Genomic DNA, 16581 nt, shown 5'->3' on the forward strand with positions numbered 1-16581 from the left:
ATCCTTTCCTAACCTGACCTATCCTCTCAGAGCCCTGCAAGTTTTTAATAAAGCTGCTAAACCCCAACCGTACAATGATTTCCTTCCCCAATGTAAAGGTAAAGTGTGCTGTCAAATCAATTTTGACTCCTGGCAACCACAGAGCCCTGTGGTTTCCTTTTGGTAGAATACAGGAGGGGTTTACCATTTCCTCCTCCCGTGCAGTATGAGATGATGCCTTTCAGCATCTTCCAGTATCGCTGCTGCTCGATATAGTAGCAGTGGGGATTCGAACCAGCAACCTTCTGCTTGTTAGTCAAGCATTTCCCCACTGCACCACTTAAGGTGGCTACTCCCCAATGTAACTGAAATAATAATAAAATTAGGGTTTTTAATTGGGAACAAGCACGCTTTGAAAGGCGAGCCACTATTTGGGATTTTACTGGTCTGCCCAGCGTTTTGCCTTCATATCCAATAACACTTTTAACCAAGTGCACCCATAGAAATTACTTGACCAAGGCCAGTCAGCTTTTAAGTATAGACTAGCTTTGGGCAAAAGGTTTCTTGCTAAGCCTTCAAATTTTCTGTTGTACATTCCCTGTTGTAACAGAACATAAGAACAGCCCTGTTGGATCAGACCCAAGGCACATCTAGTCCATTATCCTGTTTCACACAGTGGCCCACCTGATGCCTCTGGGAAGATCACAGGCAAGAGCTGAGAGCATGCCTTCTCTCCTGCTGTTACCCCCCTGCAACGGATATCTAGAGGCATCTTGCCTCTGAGGCTGGAGGTGGCCTATAGGCCTCAGACTAGTAGCCACTGATAGACCTGGTCTCTATGAATTTATCTAAACCCTTCTTAAAGCCATCCAGGCTGTTGACTGTCACCACATCTTGTGGCAGGGAATTCCATAGGTTAATTATGCATTGTGTGGAAAAAGTACTTCCTTTTGTTGGTCCTAAATTTTCTGGCAACCAGTTTCATGGGATGACCCCTGGTTCTAGTGTTATGTGTGAGAGTGAGAAATTCCAGTCTTACTACTCTCTCCATACCATGCATAATTTTACAGACCTCTATAATGTCTCCCCTTGGTCGTCTTTTTCCTAAGCTAAAAAGCCCAGGTGTTGTAGCTTTGCCTCTTAAGGAAGGTGCTGTAGGCCCCTGATCATCTTGGTTGCCCTCTTCTGCACCTTTTCCAGTTGTACAATGTCCTATGTAAGATATGGTGACCTGAACTATACACAAGAAACGGAGACACAAAACATGTGTACCCTTTGTGCTTCTGCATTCCTTTGTCTCCTTTCCATGTTCAAAGTCATGCCCTTTCTAGACACCTCATACAGAGAGAGAAACAGCAGCAATGGCAGGGTAGGTGACTGCTATATACCCCATTCAAGGAAAACACCCAAGACAAGATCAACTTCACTGTTCCCATAGAAGAAGTCACTACATTTTGAGATCAGAGTGGTTGGCAGGTGGCACACTGAACTTTTTCATCATTCTTGGCCTGGCAAAGAGAAGTATCAGATGTTTTGCTCTGAGGCTATCAGAATGCTATTTGGGGTCCCTCTCACATACTTACCAAAGTCAATTCATCCTTGATGACATCAGCCTAACACTCTGTAGCACAGAGAGAACGAAAACACAAAGCCTCTTCATACTTGGTATGCAGCCTAACTGACCCGGTTACACGTAGGTCAGATCTATGAGCATGAGAGACCCAGAAGAGAGGGAAGGCTCATTGCTCAATCTTCCACTTGTTACAAACTAATGTAACATGTAAACTACATGGCCTGCTGATCAGTGATAGAGGAATATTTGCTGCTTCTTTGGCCCACATACCGTTCCTTGAATGGATCCAAGGAGAATAAGAAACAAAGGGACCTTTTTGAACAACTAGACAGCATTGCACATCTGAATGAATTAATTACTTTATTACATTTTTTTGATCAGATACAAATATACAACAGAATACCGTCCACAGAGAATATGCTCTACTCAACAGCTGTTAAAGTATATCTAAGTAGAGCTAGATGTTAACTGATGGCAAATCTTTAGAGCTGCCACAGAAAATTTAGCAGCATTGTAGATAACAGAGGATTTCCTTCCGATGGAATGAATGTGGCAGCATTGCACAGCTGAAAAATGACAGAAGTTCCTGGTGATGGTTTTTATGGAATTGCATTTTCTGATGGCACTTCAACATTTATTTTAGCTTCACAGATTGATAGTATCTCTCTGAATGTGACCCCTAAATGCACCAACAGTTGGGATTTCCCCCGCTAAAGGCAGGGATCATGAAATTTGGAATTCCAGTTTTGTGAACCCTGAATATTCTTCCAATGCTGGATTTAAATACTTGAACTGAATTTAAAATTCATAAAACTGGTCACGTTTTGAATTTTCAGGCTTCAAACTCTGTTACTTGTCATACTTGCTATGCCATTTGCGGGGTACTGCAGTGTGCCTCTAAACCTTAGCCTTTCAGCCACTCTCTTCCCTTAGCCAGTTTGGAAGAGAAATGCTGGCTGCATTCCTGACAAAAGGTCATTCTGGCAAGACATTTTTCTAAAAAGTCATTTCCAGAGTCATTTGCAGAGAACTGCAACAAGCCAGAGGAAATGTCCCTCTCTGATTACATTACAGCATAGACAGAGATACCCTATTAGAATTGAAAAGAGACAAAAGAAATGCAAGCCCTCTGCCTCCTATACTCTTTGGATAAGCTCAAGGCTAAGTGAAAATGCTCAGAGCTCTATTGGTAAAGGGCAATCCAGTGAGGATTTCCCTTTACCAGTAGAGGGGCAAGGGGGGTGGTGGTTCCTAAGTATAAAGGGGGCAGGAGAGGAATAAATATGTACTTACAAGTACAAGCTGCAGCAACAGAGGCTCCTGCAGCTCCCTCCACCCCTGCCAGCCCCCCCCCCCCCCCGAGTAGCCTGGGCCTTCTCTGGCCTGGTTCAGTCCTTGCAAACACACAAGGGCCATTTTACTGACTTCTATGCATGCCCAGAAGCCATTTGCATGACCATGAAGTTTGCATGGTCATGCAAATGGCCTCCACGCAGGGGCGTAACTATAATAGGGCAAGGGGAGACAGTTGTCTGGGGGGCCCCCGCCTTGGAGGGCTCACTGGAGGCAAGTCACATGACTGACTCCCCCAGCCTCGCACCTACCCAGGCTTCCTTCAGTTGTATTCATCCTCCGAAACTGATGTGAGTGTTAAGACCTGGAGCTACCAGAACAGCATATCTTTCTCTAGTACCATTAAATGACTTGCATCGTCCACAATTTGCAAAACCTTTTAAAAAATAATTTAGGATGATGTTCTATTGTGGCACATAGGTTTTATATTTAGATAGATAGATAGATAGATAGATAGATAGATAGATAGATAGATAGATAGATAGTGTTATAGATATAGATATAGATAGATATAGATATAAATTTTACTATGCTTTTTGTTACCACTATTCAGCCTCATTTAAGATTTCTTTACTTCATGAGCTGAGCTTCAGTTAGGGGGGGGGGCATTTTAAAATCTTGTCTCTGGGCCTACTCCAACCTTGCTATGCCCTTGCCTCTATGCATGTGCGGAGATCAGTAAAATGGTCCCCGTGCATGTTCACATGGCTGAACTGGGCTGCCGCCAGCCCAGGTTACTCAAAGGGAGGCCAGCAAGAGTAGGAGGGAGCCCACCGCAGCCATGGCTTGTACTTGTAAGTACATATTTACTTCCCTCCCACCCCTCTATACTTAGGAAAGCCCCCCTGCTCCTGCCTGTACTGCTCACAGGATTCCCCTTTACCAGTATAGCACTGAGCCAGCCTGGTTTGAACCGGGCCCTGTTCGGCTCAAACTTGGATTGGTCAAGGCCAGTCTAGTTTGACCCCAAATCCGTCAAGCCGAGCAGGCATAATGTTGAGCCCGGCTCAGATATAGCCGGATCACACACCCCACATCTCCTCTAACCTTCATTCAATGGCGGGGGGGTTGCCTATAAAAAATCCCCCTCAAACATGAATTCACACTTTTGCCACCCAACCCTCTTGCAAGCCTGTGGTGCCCTTGCATTTGAATCACACACTTGCTTTTGCCCCTTTCAACTGCCATCATGCCTTGGCCCCCTGCACTCACCACACTGGCCACCCTTGCTGCCCGTGCACCTGAATGCACCCCATGAGCTCACTTCATACTTGAGCTCCCTGGATAGAAGGAATTCCCCAGTTAGATTCAGATAACTATGAAAAATGCTTTTCCTCTTTCTTTTTTCTTTCACCCACAAGTTTATATCCCCGTTCCCAGTACTGTAACTTGGTAGATGTGCTGCAAGACTAACCACCACTTTTTCATTTCCTGTACCCGCATTATCCCTCAAAACAACTCTTTGTTCTCAAAGTCATGTCTCCATTCTTTTTCTTCCCCTTCCAGTGTATCCATGCCACGGCCACAATCCTGCAGATTGAGAGTATATTCTTGCTGTTGACTGATCTGCACCAATTTGCTGCTACTTTCCACCACTTCGAGCATAACTTAGCCTCGGACTGTACTGTGATCATGCAAACCTCTTAACAACTTTGAAGCTACTTTTTAATGAGTCAACCCATTGGTCCACTTATCCTAGTATTGTCTACTACTCTCATAAGAAGCAGTTCATCCGGGTCTCTGGCAGATTTCTTTCCAAGCCCTAGCAGATATTCTTTTCACTGGAAAGGCTGCAGACTGAACATGGGACTTTCTGCAAGCGATGCACATTCTCTGCCACAGAGTATAGGCCCTCCCTTTGCAAACTATTGCAGAATTGTGTATTGTCAATTTGAAGCACAGAAGCGGGTTGGTTTTTCAGATTTGCAATGAATTCAGAACCAAATTAAGATGGGTCTGATTCCTCAATTTCAATAGTAAGGTTACACTTGCACTATTTCGATCAGTTCAATTAAGTGGTTAAAACCCTTTTAATTGACTAAAAAGGTGTCTCTGATTAAGCAGGTAGCAGATAGTTTTAAAGAAATATTTTTATCTAGCAGGTGGTTCCCATTGTTGATTGGGCAAATTATTTTTGCTTAGACTTCTAGGAAAGTTCAATAAATTAAATATCTGTCATATTTTTTTAATTAATGTGCTTGCAAAAGGAAGGTAAAAGAACAGTTAAGTGTGTATGATTTCAACTTCAAACATGGTTTTATTGAATAATAATTATATATAGTAAATTTGAATTGTAGTAAATTTGAATCTGAGAGAGATCTTCTGCTTCTCTTGGGCAGGATCTGGCTTTTAAATTAGTGATCTGATTATTGAGTGTTTAAAAACATTATATTCAGCAATTCTTCTAAAATAAAAATTGAGCCTTTGAACCCAGCCTATTTTGATGATTTTTTTTAACCTATATATATTTCACCTATATATTTTGAAGAGTTTGTGCAAAATAATTCCATACTTTCTGATTACCTACTGATACCAAATTTGCCACAGAAAATAGTGCATTCAGCTAATGTCAGTGGCAGGATTGTTCATGCAAAATTTGGTAACTGTAGGTAATCAGGAAGTATGACTTTGCACAAATAAACTCTTCAAAATATATAATGATGCTAGTACTTATAAACAAAGTGGCCAGTACCATCTTAAGAAGCAGTCTCTTTTTCTCATATATGAGGGAATGTCTTTAAAATTATGCTTGCTATAGTGCAGATACATGCATCAAAAACAATGAAAAAATGTTTCTTTTTTTAGTATTACTGGTTTTACCAATCTTCAAATTTAAATCAAGAGTAATTAACTGACTAAAACTGATATGTCCCCTGCTAACAGAGCAAAGAGGTACCTTTTTAAAGGGGTGATTCTCTTTCTTTAGCAGAGGGAGAGCAACTGGCCCTACAAATCCAGCCCCAGTGCAGGATCCAGTGGCTGTTACTGGTGTCTATCTTATGTTTCTTTTTAAGATTGGGAGCCCTTTGGGGACAGGGAGCCACTTTATTAATTTATTTATATCTATGTAAACCACTTTGGGAACTTTGGTTGAAAAGCAGTATATAAATATTCGTCATATTTGTATACGATTAACTATGATTTCTTCAATCAGGTGACGGCCTCATCAAAAGTAAAAAGTATGTACCAGCCCAAGTCACTGGCTGTATCTGCTCTATCACATTGCCCAGCCTTAAAGAAATTGGATTTCTGCCCCAACTGGAAAAGCATACAGAGTAGCAGCACAGGCAAGGGATATCAATGTGAATTCAGTTGAGGCTCTTTTGATAGCTATAGCTGGAACTCAGTTATCTTACACTTAACACCACCAACAAATAAGGTCCTAGGTGACATGCCTTTGTCTTTGATAAACTCAAGTTCCTATGAAACAAGCTATTATGGACTTCCAGCTGAGTAATTCTGGCTGCTGTTCATACAAGTCCCTATGTGGAATATCAGGGAGCTGTCTCATTTCTTCAAATACATGCTGACCTTCTCTTCCAGCCTCCTCTGCTTCTGCACAGCATTTGAGCAATAATTAACCCCATAGAAGAGCTTCAGGTGTTAACCCCACAGAGCCTCAGGTGTTAACAAATCGACCACCCCCCACAGTTCTGTTGATATGCTGAGTGACCAAGAGGCACTTTTGGCCATCCTGCTGGAGCCAGAGGATTAAGCTGAATCCAACAAAACATTTTTCAAAAGGTGTGAGGCAAGGAGAAGATCAGGCAGGAGCCAGAGTAATTACTATTAGCATGAACCTCTTCAGTGACTGACTTTGGGTCAAATTGGAAGTATGCCTAAAAAGATTTTTAACAGGCAACTTCACTACCAGAAGAACCTCCTCCACACACACACATACCCCCCCAAAAAAAAACACCAGGCAGGAGGTGGGGAGGGACAGGGCAATTCTTATCAGGATGGGAAGTTAACTCTCTCTCTTACACCATTTTCCTCCCCAAAATTGCCTCTACATAGAGTTGCCATGCCCCTAAAATTCTGGATTTCTCTCTCTCTCTGTGTGTGTGTGTGTGTGTGTGTGTGTGTGTGTGTGTGTGTGTGTAGAAAGCTAAGCTCTAGCCCTTGTAGTTATGGAGCAAAAGGTACAGTCACTATTCTGCTCAAAAAAATTTCCAAGCCAATTTACATAATATGCAAATTAGGCACCTGGATTTGGAAACCCAGAATATGACAACCCTAGCTCTACACCATTGTAACTATTCGCAGCAAATAATTTCCCTCCCTGGACTTATAGCAGCTCCTAGGTAGCCGTTTTCACTGGAATTGTGGCACAAGGGTAAAACACCCCCTAACCTCATGGTTCCAGTCTTGACTGGGCCCTCCACTGCTGCTACGCACCCACATTTACAGGTTAAGTGTCACATCTGGTTTGACACTTTAGAGGAAAGAGCTGGGCACAAAACATCAGACAAGGGTCTGAAAGCCACCTAAAGAGCATAGTGGGAGCACATTGGGAAGAGGTACAGGCAGAGAAGGAAAAATGGCATGGAACAGAAGGAGTGAGGAGAGAAACTGAGAAGGAGTAAGAGAACAGACCCCTCTTAAAGGACCATCCCATCTTGTATTCATCACATTTAGCATTTATCTAGAACTTTAGAGTGTTCAAAACACTTAATGTTTTACTTATTCTACTAGCTGAACCGGGTGCAGAGCATCTGTGCCTCTAGTTTGCCACCACTGCCATCCCCCCTGCTGCTATCACCGTCTTCTTCCACCTCTGCTATTCCCCCCCCACCCGCCAGCCAGCCTCTGCCGCCATCCCACCCTCCCTGGTGCTTCGCCCAACCATCTGCCTGCCTGCCGGCCGCTATCTCCCCCACCCTCCCGCTGCTGCCGCCGCCACCACCATTTTCTTCCTGGCTGGCTGACTGGCCAGCCGCCCTCTCCCCCCACCTGCCTGTCCACCCGCCAGCTGCTGCCGCCATTCACCTCCATTTTGTTTCCCTGCCAGCCAGCCGGCTGCCACCACCATTTCCCCCCTACCACTCATCCCTGTTGCTGCTCGAACTCTCACAAGTGCTGCCACACATGGGATTAGTGAGAGGTATGCCTAAGAGAAATATAAATAAAGATACTTTTATAGCCCACCTTTCATCAATGACTGCAGTGGCCAATAACCGTAATAAACAGATTCCAAGACAAATTAGAACACATTAAAAGAGCACAAAAATACACAATCTATCAGTAATGATAAAAAGACCGTATCAAACAATAAGAACCATCAGTAAGAGTAGCAGGAGCACTTCCACCCACCTGTCAAACAGTGAGGTTTTTATTTAAGTGTATCTCTCTGGTCTCGGGCACAACCTCAAAAGAGACGCTTTGGTTCAAAAGATTAGGTCTTCCCTAATCCCTTCCCTAATTTACTATAATTTCCAAGAAAATGACCTCATCCTTACTGCTCCCCTCCAAATAGTTTATTTGGACTCACCACAAATCAAAGAAAGAATGCAGCAGAAACAAGGTAATTCAGCAAGCTGAAGGCGTTCAGACTTCCATTTAAATCTGAGGACCCTGAACAATCTAATACAATTATTTTTATACTCCTTCTATGGTTATAGCGGTTTAATTTCTTCTCATTGGACCTCTCACCTAGTCATGAATATTTAACATGACCAGCACCCAAGAATTTCCCAGATTTTGTTATGTTCCACTACATCAACCAGGAGCATTCCCAGACAAGACTTTTAGCTCACTTCTCCACCAGAATGGAGGGTGTGCGTTCACACATTCTCTGGATTCGCACTGAAGTCTGTGCGAGATATTGGGGAGCACTTCACACATGATTCGGGTTATTCATTGTGCTTAGAGCTTAGCCTGATGTATGTCTGGGGTTAAAAAAATCCACTTTTGTGTTGGTTTTTCGGGCAAATCCGAACTTGCAGTAAAGCCTTGCAGTAGAGACTGATGTCTGGGAAAGTTCCTGCAGGATGTCTGCAGAGTTTTTTGTTTTTCTGTATCCATGTTGAAATCCCACCCCACCCCCCAATGTTGAGCTATTAGCCTGTTACTTCAGTACTGCTTGCTTTACTTATAAAATTTCCCATTCAGAGAGTTTCTGACTTACAAATTTCCATAAGGTCACTTTTGAGGACAGAGACCTACATTTCTATTCACCTCTATTCAAGCCTATACAAAAGTTTGGTCAAGTCAAAGCTTTCCTTATCAATACCTATTGCTAATACAGTACAAATAACCAAAATTGCGCAAAAAAATTTCCAAACCTCCAAAGGCCTGCTGGAACAAGCAGGTCTTGTAAATCTTCCTAAGCAAGGAGTTCAACTTCACTTACATGGTCTCAGTATTCCTTATAACAAACCTGGAAGGTAAATCAATATGATCAATCCTGTATCTGTTTCTAAGGTGGGCCATTCAGGTGCAGATACCCTGTGGTCTAAATGGGGAAAGAGGACAAAATGGGATAGGTATTTACTGATGGTAGAGAGAGATTCCTCCTACCCTCAGCAAGAAGGAAAGTGAGGAATTGATTGATTGATCCATTTCTATACCACTTTTCATTAAAATAATTCCAAAGCAGTTTACAATATAATTAAAACAATGCACAATTAAAATACAAAAGTACAAGCATTAAATATAAAAATAATATATTTCTATTTAAAGGTTTAATTGGAACAACCCCTGCCTCCCTCCCAAACCACAAGGATTACCCCATACAAGCATTCTGCATGATGATGCTTCCCTCCTGCTGCTAGGGAGGAATATCCCTGGCAGCAGAAGGCAGCATAAAGACACTAGCCTTGGGCCCTGGGTTTAAAAGTAGATACCCAGTTGAGGATTGCTGAGATCAGGACTGATCCCGGCAGTTCTCATGACCAGCCCCACCTGCACTACAGCTCTCCTGCCCAGGTAGGAGAATGACCTCCATGCGACTGTTCTCATTCCATGTGGGGTTGCTAGCTGACCAATATAAGTAGTCTTCTCAGCTTTCATTTACTATCATTGCAAAAGAGTTTGATCTGCAAAAACTAGATGAAACTCAACTGCCACAGCGGGGGGCGGGCGCGGGCGGTGTACATTCACATACCACCCCAGTGCAGTCATCTGACATCAGTTTCCAGCAGCAAAAAGAGGGACAAGTTCTCTTTGTATTAATTCTGTTTCTTAGCATACTAATGGATATAAATGTAAGACTACATTTCTAAATACATGGACTAGAGACTAGACTACATCCCCCATTGATCTCAGAGGGATGGACTTTTAAGTAAATTTTCTTAGAATTGGAATGAAAAAAATAAAGTGAGAAATTTAATGCATGGAGCCACGCATCATCACCTGCTAATATATGAGGATCACACTTCTATTAAGGATACAGGACAGGAGCAGGAGTTAATAAAGAGACTGGCAACCCCAACTGCATTCCAACTGGTTGTAATGAGTTAATTTATTATCTCTAGTGTACAGATTTTCTATGAGATAATTCATAATATCTAGAAGGACTTTAGGGTAGTATATAAATACAACCACTTCTATCATACCCTACTCCTACCTTTCTGCAGCAATGCTGCAAGTTCATGATCATTTGTGGTGTGTAATCCAAGGGAAAGTGTTGTAGTATGCAATGGCAAGACAGTGGAATGGAATCAGCTATATTAACAGTTTAATGAGACAGATATTATTTTCAGAGAGGCAAGTGCAGTGTTCTTGCAGCTGGCTGTTTGTTAGCCTCACCTCTACTCCAGGACTGGAATACAAGTAACTAAAGGCCCAGTCAAAAGCTGGCCTGGATCAAGGAATGGATTAACCAAAAACACCTCATAATGATGCCAGCACATCAAGCTTTGCATTAGTATAAAGTTTTAGATGAGCTTGAGATGACAATGCAAAAAGGCACCTTGAAAACAAAGGGTAGAGAGAGACTGTAAGTGTGGTGGTTTGACCACATATTCCCTGCATTGAAAATGAATGCCTTGGAATGTAGCCACTACCCTATAGAATGTATTCCTGTCTTCACCATTATTTGCTGAGGCAGTGAGTTACAACTTTGGCTCTTAAAGTAATTAGGAATGTTCCTAGTTCAAAACAATATATTTCCATTACAGATTTTGAGTTTTCTGGTCAGAGTTATTTTAAATTAATTTCTCCCCTCCCATCAGGTAATAATCATTATGTAATAATAGTAGTAATAAAACTGTTACTACCACTTCAACTTGTCTTTTCATTAAATTCATGTATTATATTCTGTTTCAGAACACAGTTGTCATGCAATTAAAAAAAGAGTTGCTGGAACCACAAACATCTTTGTTGTGCAGCTTCAAAAAACTGAGAATCCTTTACAGTTTAGCTGTCTGAGAAATTCCACTCTGGAGATCATGGAGTTTAGGAATGAGTTCAGCCCCTCTCTTGACACAAAAAGGCAGGAGAAGGAGTAACAGGGTGCCTATTTATCACTAAAGACTGTTGAATGCTTCAAATCATCTCTCTCACAGAAGTGTTTTTTTTATCAGTGGCTTTTATTGCTAGCTCCTGGGTACTGAAACTATCTCTCCATGATTCCTTTGTGTATACAAACAACAGCTATCCATTTGGAGCTTCCTAGATTCCTCTCTGGCAATAGCCTTGGCCTCTTCTGGCAATTTCTGTCCCTATGACTGATCAGATATGAGCGAAGAAAATGTTATAAAAGAGAAATACAGCTCAATAGTAAATTATCTGCAGCAAGAAATTTCAAAACAAACATTGCTGAAGCCACCCCAGGGGACACTATACTAACACATCTATTATTAATCACTTGGCTGAACTGGGGGAGGAAAGGAAAGGGATACTTCAATTCACTTGAGACCCATGTGTATAATCCAAGGGAAAGAGTTGTGGTATGCAAGGACAAGGCAGTGAAGTGGAATCAGGAATATTAATGGTTTAATGAGATCAATATTATGTACAAAGAGGTAAATGCAGACTGCTTTTCCATGCTCTTGCTGCTGGCTGTTTGTTAGCCCCGCCTCTACGCCAGGACAGGAATACAAGTAACTAAAGCCCCATTCAAAAGATGGCCTGGACCAAGGAATGGATTAACCAAAAACACCACACCATGTTATGCTGAACATACATACAATCAGTGAGCACTGGAATTTTATATGTTTTGTATCTCTATCCTGCATTGCAGGGGGCCTGTACTCAGTTTCACTTTGAAAATGAACACAGGTACAGTTATTCACACAAAAACATTATGTGTTTATATACATCTGAATGCACATACAGCACAATGTCTGAATTATAATGTCCATAATGTCTAATGTGGATAATACATAACAATGTATAATATACATAATGCATTTATGTAATATTACATAATATACATAATGTCTGAGAGGCTACCTCGCATATGTGGAAATTGAATCATAGGAAGAACTGGTGGGGGCAGGCAGGGCACGTGCCCTAGGTGCCACTGAGGTGGGGGCACCACACCAGATCCTGCCACCCCCATCCCATTGCCCACCTGCCTAGCCCCAGGGCCCCTCAGCCACTTGCCTCCAGCTCCGGCCTAGGATCGGCAACGAGGCCTAGATCGGAGCAGCCTGCAAACTGTGGAGCTGCTCTTCTCTCCCCGCCTCTCAGCTGATCGGTGGGTGGGCGGGGCTTCCAGAGAGGCCTCCGAGTAGGCCTCCCTGAAGCCTGAACTCGGCAGGCCCCAGCAAGCCAGGAAGGAGGCTGGCAGAGCTCCCTGCAGCAGACCAGACCATCCAGCACAGCTTTTGCAAGGTAGGCGGTGAATTCCTTTTTGTGGTTACCCCTGTATATAGGGATCTGCTTGCCATAGGGCTTTGATATGGGGGGTGGGGCGAGACTGAGAAGTCTCCGAATATTTAATTTAAAACAGACTGAAAAATGTGCTGGCTTTAAAAACAAAAACTATCTAGGGCCTATAAGTGGCTTGTTTCATGTCAGAAAATTACAAAAGCTTCTGGAACAAATATTTATTCATTCATTCATCCTCTATAAGAAAGAGCTTGGTTGTAATCCCGTGTCCCTGCCCGTATCTTTCTCGGCTGTTCTGGGCATGCGCGGAGCGTCCGAGAAAGATACTGCCGCAGGGACACGGGCAGCCATGTTGGGTCCCGGTAAGCGGTGAGGGGAAGCAGCAGCAGGAGGCGGCAGCGGCGACTGGAGCCGATGCCGGCCGTGGCGGGGCGGCAGGGACCAGCCCTGCCACTATAAAACAATAAAGGAGAAGCGGAGACTGGGGGAGGGCAGAGGCGGCAGTGGCAGAACCAGCCCAGACGCTTAAAAGCCGACGGAGTGGGCAGGAGCTGGCAGGGGAAGCAGAAAAGGGGAGGCCGGCGGTGGCGGGGGGCCGTTGCCTGGCCGGGGAGACCGGCTGCGGCATGGAGGCTGACGGCAGCGGGAGGGGGAATGGCGGCGCGGGGCCCGGAGCACACAACTCCCCTGCCGGGAACGCAGTGGGCCCCGATACTTAGTGCAGAGCCGTCTTTGTTTGTGACATCCCTCCCTAAGCAGCAAGCGCACAGTGGGTTGTACTGGGAGGTCAGGAGGACTGGCCCAGGCCCCTCCCACCCCCACCCCCCCTCTCAAAAGGATGCTTGCAAACAGAAGGGTCTGGGGAAAGGTTTAATGTTGGGGGGAGCGGTGGCTGTCCGGCAGCCGGCCGCAACAATGGACAAGCGGCGGCAGCAGCCACGGCAGGCCGCATGGCGTGGTGGGCCCGCCGCGGCTGGCAAAGAAACCAGTCGCCGCCTCCTGCTGCTGTTTCGCCGCCGCTTCCAAAACTGATCACTTAACTGTTTGGCGCCCGGGAGAAGGAGCGGAGGGCCGGTAAGAAAAAAAAATTTGGGGGGGAGGGCAGGGGGAGGGGCAAGATGGAGTGGGGCAGGGGGAGGGGGAAGGGCAAGAGGGAGGGGGAGGGGGAAGGGCAAGAGGGAGGGGCAAGGGCAGGAAGGAGTGGGGCATGGGGAGGGGCAAGGGCAGGAGGGAGAGGGGCAGGGGGAGGGGCAAGGGCAAGGGAGTGGGGCAGCAAGGAGGGGCAAGGGCAGGAGGCAGTATACCCCATCATGAGCCAACAGTCATCATAAGACAAAGGCTGGCAGGAATCATTCACTGGTTTATAGACACACACACCCCACCACCACCACCGTCTTCTTCCCCTATTTTGCTAGTGGCTATTTGGGCAGGTGATCCTCTAGGACAAAGTCATGTTTTTTTTAAAAGAATGAGATGAGACAGAGAAAATGACACTTGGAATCCTCGCATAACTCCTGACTGTTGTTCTAAGTCTTTTACAGAGATGGCTCATGTTTTCAGGTTTTGATCAACAACCATGTCTAGATGGTACAGTGTTCCTTTTAACAGGGATTTCCAGATATTGTTGACTACAAGTCCCATCATTCCTGTTTGGACAGGGGCGCAATTTCAGTGCTTGCCCTAGGCGCTATTTTCCCTAGTTACGCCTCTGATTAAATGGCTCCTGTATGAACCAAAGTTTAATTCTCCAGGTGCCTCTCCAGGTGAAATCAGGAGGGAGAAGTCTTCTCAATGGTATAGGAAATATGGTTCCCCAATAAGCGAGGGCGTCATTCATTTTTCTTAGAAGAAGGCGAGTTTTTTTAATCAACTTGTTCACAGCGGCTTTTAAAGTTCTGTAATTGTCTATCATGATGGCTGCTGTTTTGAATTGTCATGGTGAAGACGCACCTCTTTAGCCTGGCCTTTACCTTGACTAGAGACAGGGGCGTAACTATAATAGGGCAAGGGGAGACAATTGTCTGGGGGCCCACTGCCTTGGGGGGGCCCCAGAGGCAAGTCACATGACTTACTCCCCAGGCCGCGCACCCGCCCGGGCTTCCTTCAGTTGGATTCATCCTCCAAAATTGATGTGAGTGTTGAGACCTGGAGCTACTAGAACAGAATGTCTTTCTCTAGTACCATTAAATGACTTGCATTGTCCACAAGTTACAAAACCTTTAAAAAAATAATTTAGGATGATGTTCTGTTGTGGGACATAGAAGATACACACACACACACACGGGGGCCATTTTAAAATCTTGTCTCTGGGCCCACTCCAACCTTGCTACGCCCCTGACTAGAGATGTGGTGGTTCTTCACCTCCCAGGCACTGTATTTTTTTAACTGTATTTTTAAGTTCATGATGTGAATTTTAATGATGTTTTATACTGGTTTTATTGTAAGCCACTCTGAGACCTTTGGGTATAGGGCGGGCTAGAAATGCAAACAAGTGGAATAAAAATAAAAATAATAAATAAATAGCAGCCCCTCGTTGCTGGGCTCCTTCTCTTTTAGGGGTGGAGTGTGCATGGATTCAGCACTGCAACACCTTCAGGGGGGATGCACGCTCCAGGTAGAGATGCAGACAAACCACACTGCAGAGAAATGCTAAGGAATTCTCCCCCTTATCTCCTTCCTTGGGACCTTGAAATCAGGAGAGAATTTCACGGATCTCTTAGCAAATCCACCGGTTAGGACACATTAGAGCTGCAAGGAGAGGTTTGTCAGTTAGGCTCTGTTTTAAATGCTTGCATGTTTAATGTTTGTTGTGTGTTTCGTAGTCCTGGAAGTGCCTTGGAACAATGATTCTTTCAAAGTGGGCCAGCTCTTTATGCTTTAACTCAGGGCTTCCTAAACTTGGGAACTTTGGCCATTGTGGCTAGGGGTGATGGGAGTTGTAGTCCCAAAAAAGGTTCTCTCCCTCCAAGATAGGGCTGAGAGAGATTCCTGCCTGCAAGCTTAGAGAAGCCATTGCCAATCTGGGTAGACCATACTGAACTAGATGGACCAAGAGTCTGACTCAATCTATGGCACTTTCCTATGTTCCTATGTAACATCTGGGGACCCAGGTTCCCTGATTCCTGTCTAACCCATCCTTTTCCCCCAGGGAAGTCTCACATCCTCATTCTCCCTTCAGCACTGTGGAGAACAAGGAGAGATGAACGGCTGACCGTGCAATGTGCCAATTAGCTCCGGATATCAGGGTTTTCAGTGTTCCCTAAGGAGGCAGTGGGAAAGGGAATACCAACCTTAAAGATGTAAACCTGTGGCTTGATATATTGTTCTATAGCTAAGATTTTTGTAAACCGCTTTGGGAGGTTTGCCTGGAACCAGTGTATAAATAAAATAAAATAAAATAAAATAAAACCAGTTTGGTGACAAGGCACTTTAAGGAATGCTGCCCACCACACCCAATAAGAGGTGCCTTGCCCATTACGATCCTCAGAGGAGACCCTTTGACATGCTCCTTTGCTTTCTGAGATTCGCTTGAGAGGGCCACGTGAGACAGCACCAATTTTTCTGCGACAGCACCCACCATATGGAACTCCCTGCCACAGGATGCAAGCTTAGTTCACTCTGAGCATTAGGTTTGGGAAATGGTGTCTGTTTCCACAGCTATTGCTGGGAGTAATGAGAAGTGTGGGCTCCTTCCACCAGGATCCAAACCTCTCCCTCTCCCAATCTTCCTCTCCACACACCCCACCTCCGCACCAATCTTTCTCAACGTAATCTGCTACTGCCACCATCTATCCACTCAGGGACAGAAGCTCAAAATCATTTGAGAAAACCCAGTAGCTTGGTGAAGTCAGTGTGAGGATGGAACAAGCAGACAGAGACAAAAATGAGTGGGACCAAAA

At 44.5% G+C, this 16581-nt stretch overlaps 1 long non-coding RNA gene across 1 annotated transcript in view; it reads right to left on the minus strand.

Moving 5' to 3' along the window:
* LOC128350898 (uncharacterized) overlaps nucleotides 1–9284 on the minus strand; it is a 30542-nt gene extending 21258 nt beyond the window's left edge. Inside the window, exon 1 of the long non-coding RNA XR_008319497.1 lies at nucleotides 9190–9284. This is a non-coding gene — a long non-coding RNA (uncharacterized LOC128350898). The remainder of the gene's footprint in view (nucleotides 1–9189) is intronic.
* Nucleotides 9285–16581: the final 7297 nt, after the last annotated feature.

Source organism: Hemicordylus capensis, chromosome 3 (genome assembly GCF_027244095.1).
Source record: "Hemicordylus capensis ecotype Gifberg chromosome 3, rHemCap1.1.pri, whole genome shotgun sequence".
Classification (NCBI taxonomy): Eukaryota; Metazoa; Chordata; class Lepidosauria; order Squamata; family Cordylidae; genus Hemicordylus; species Hemicordylus capensis.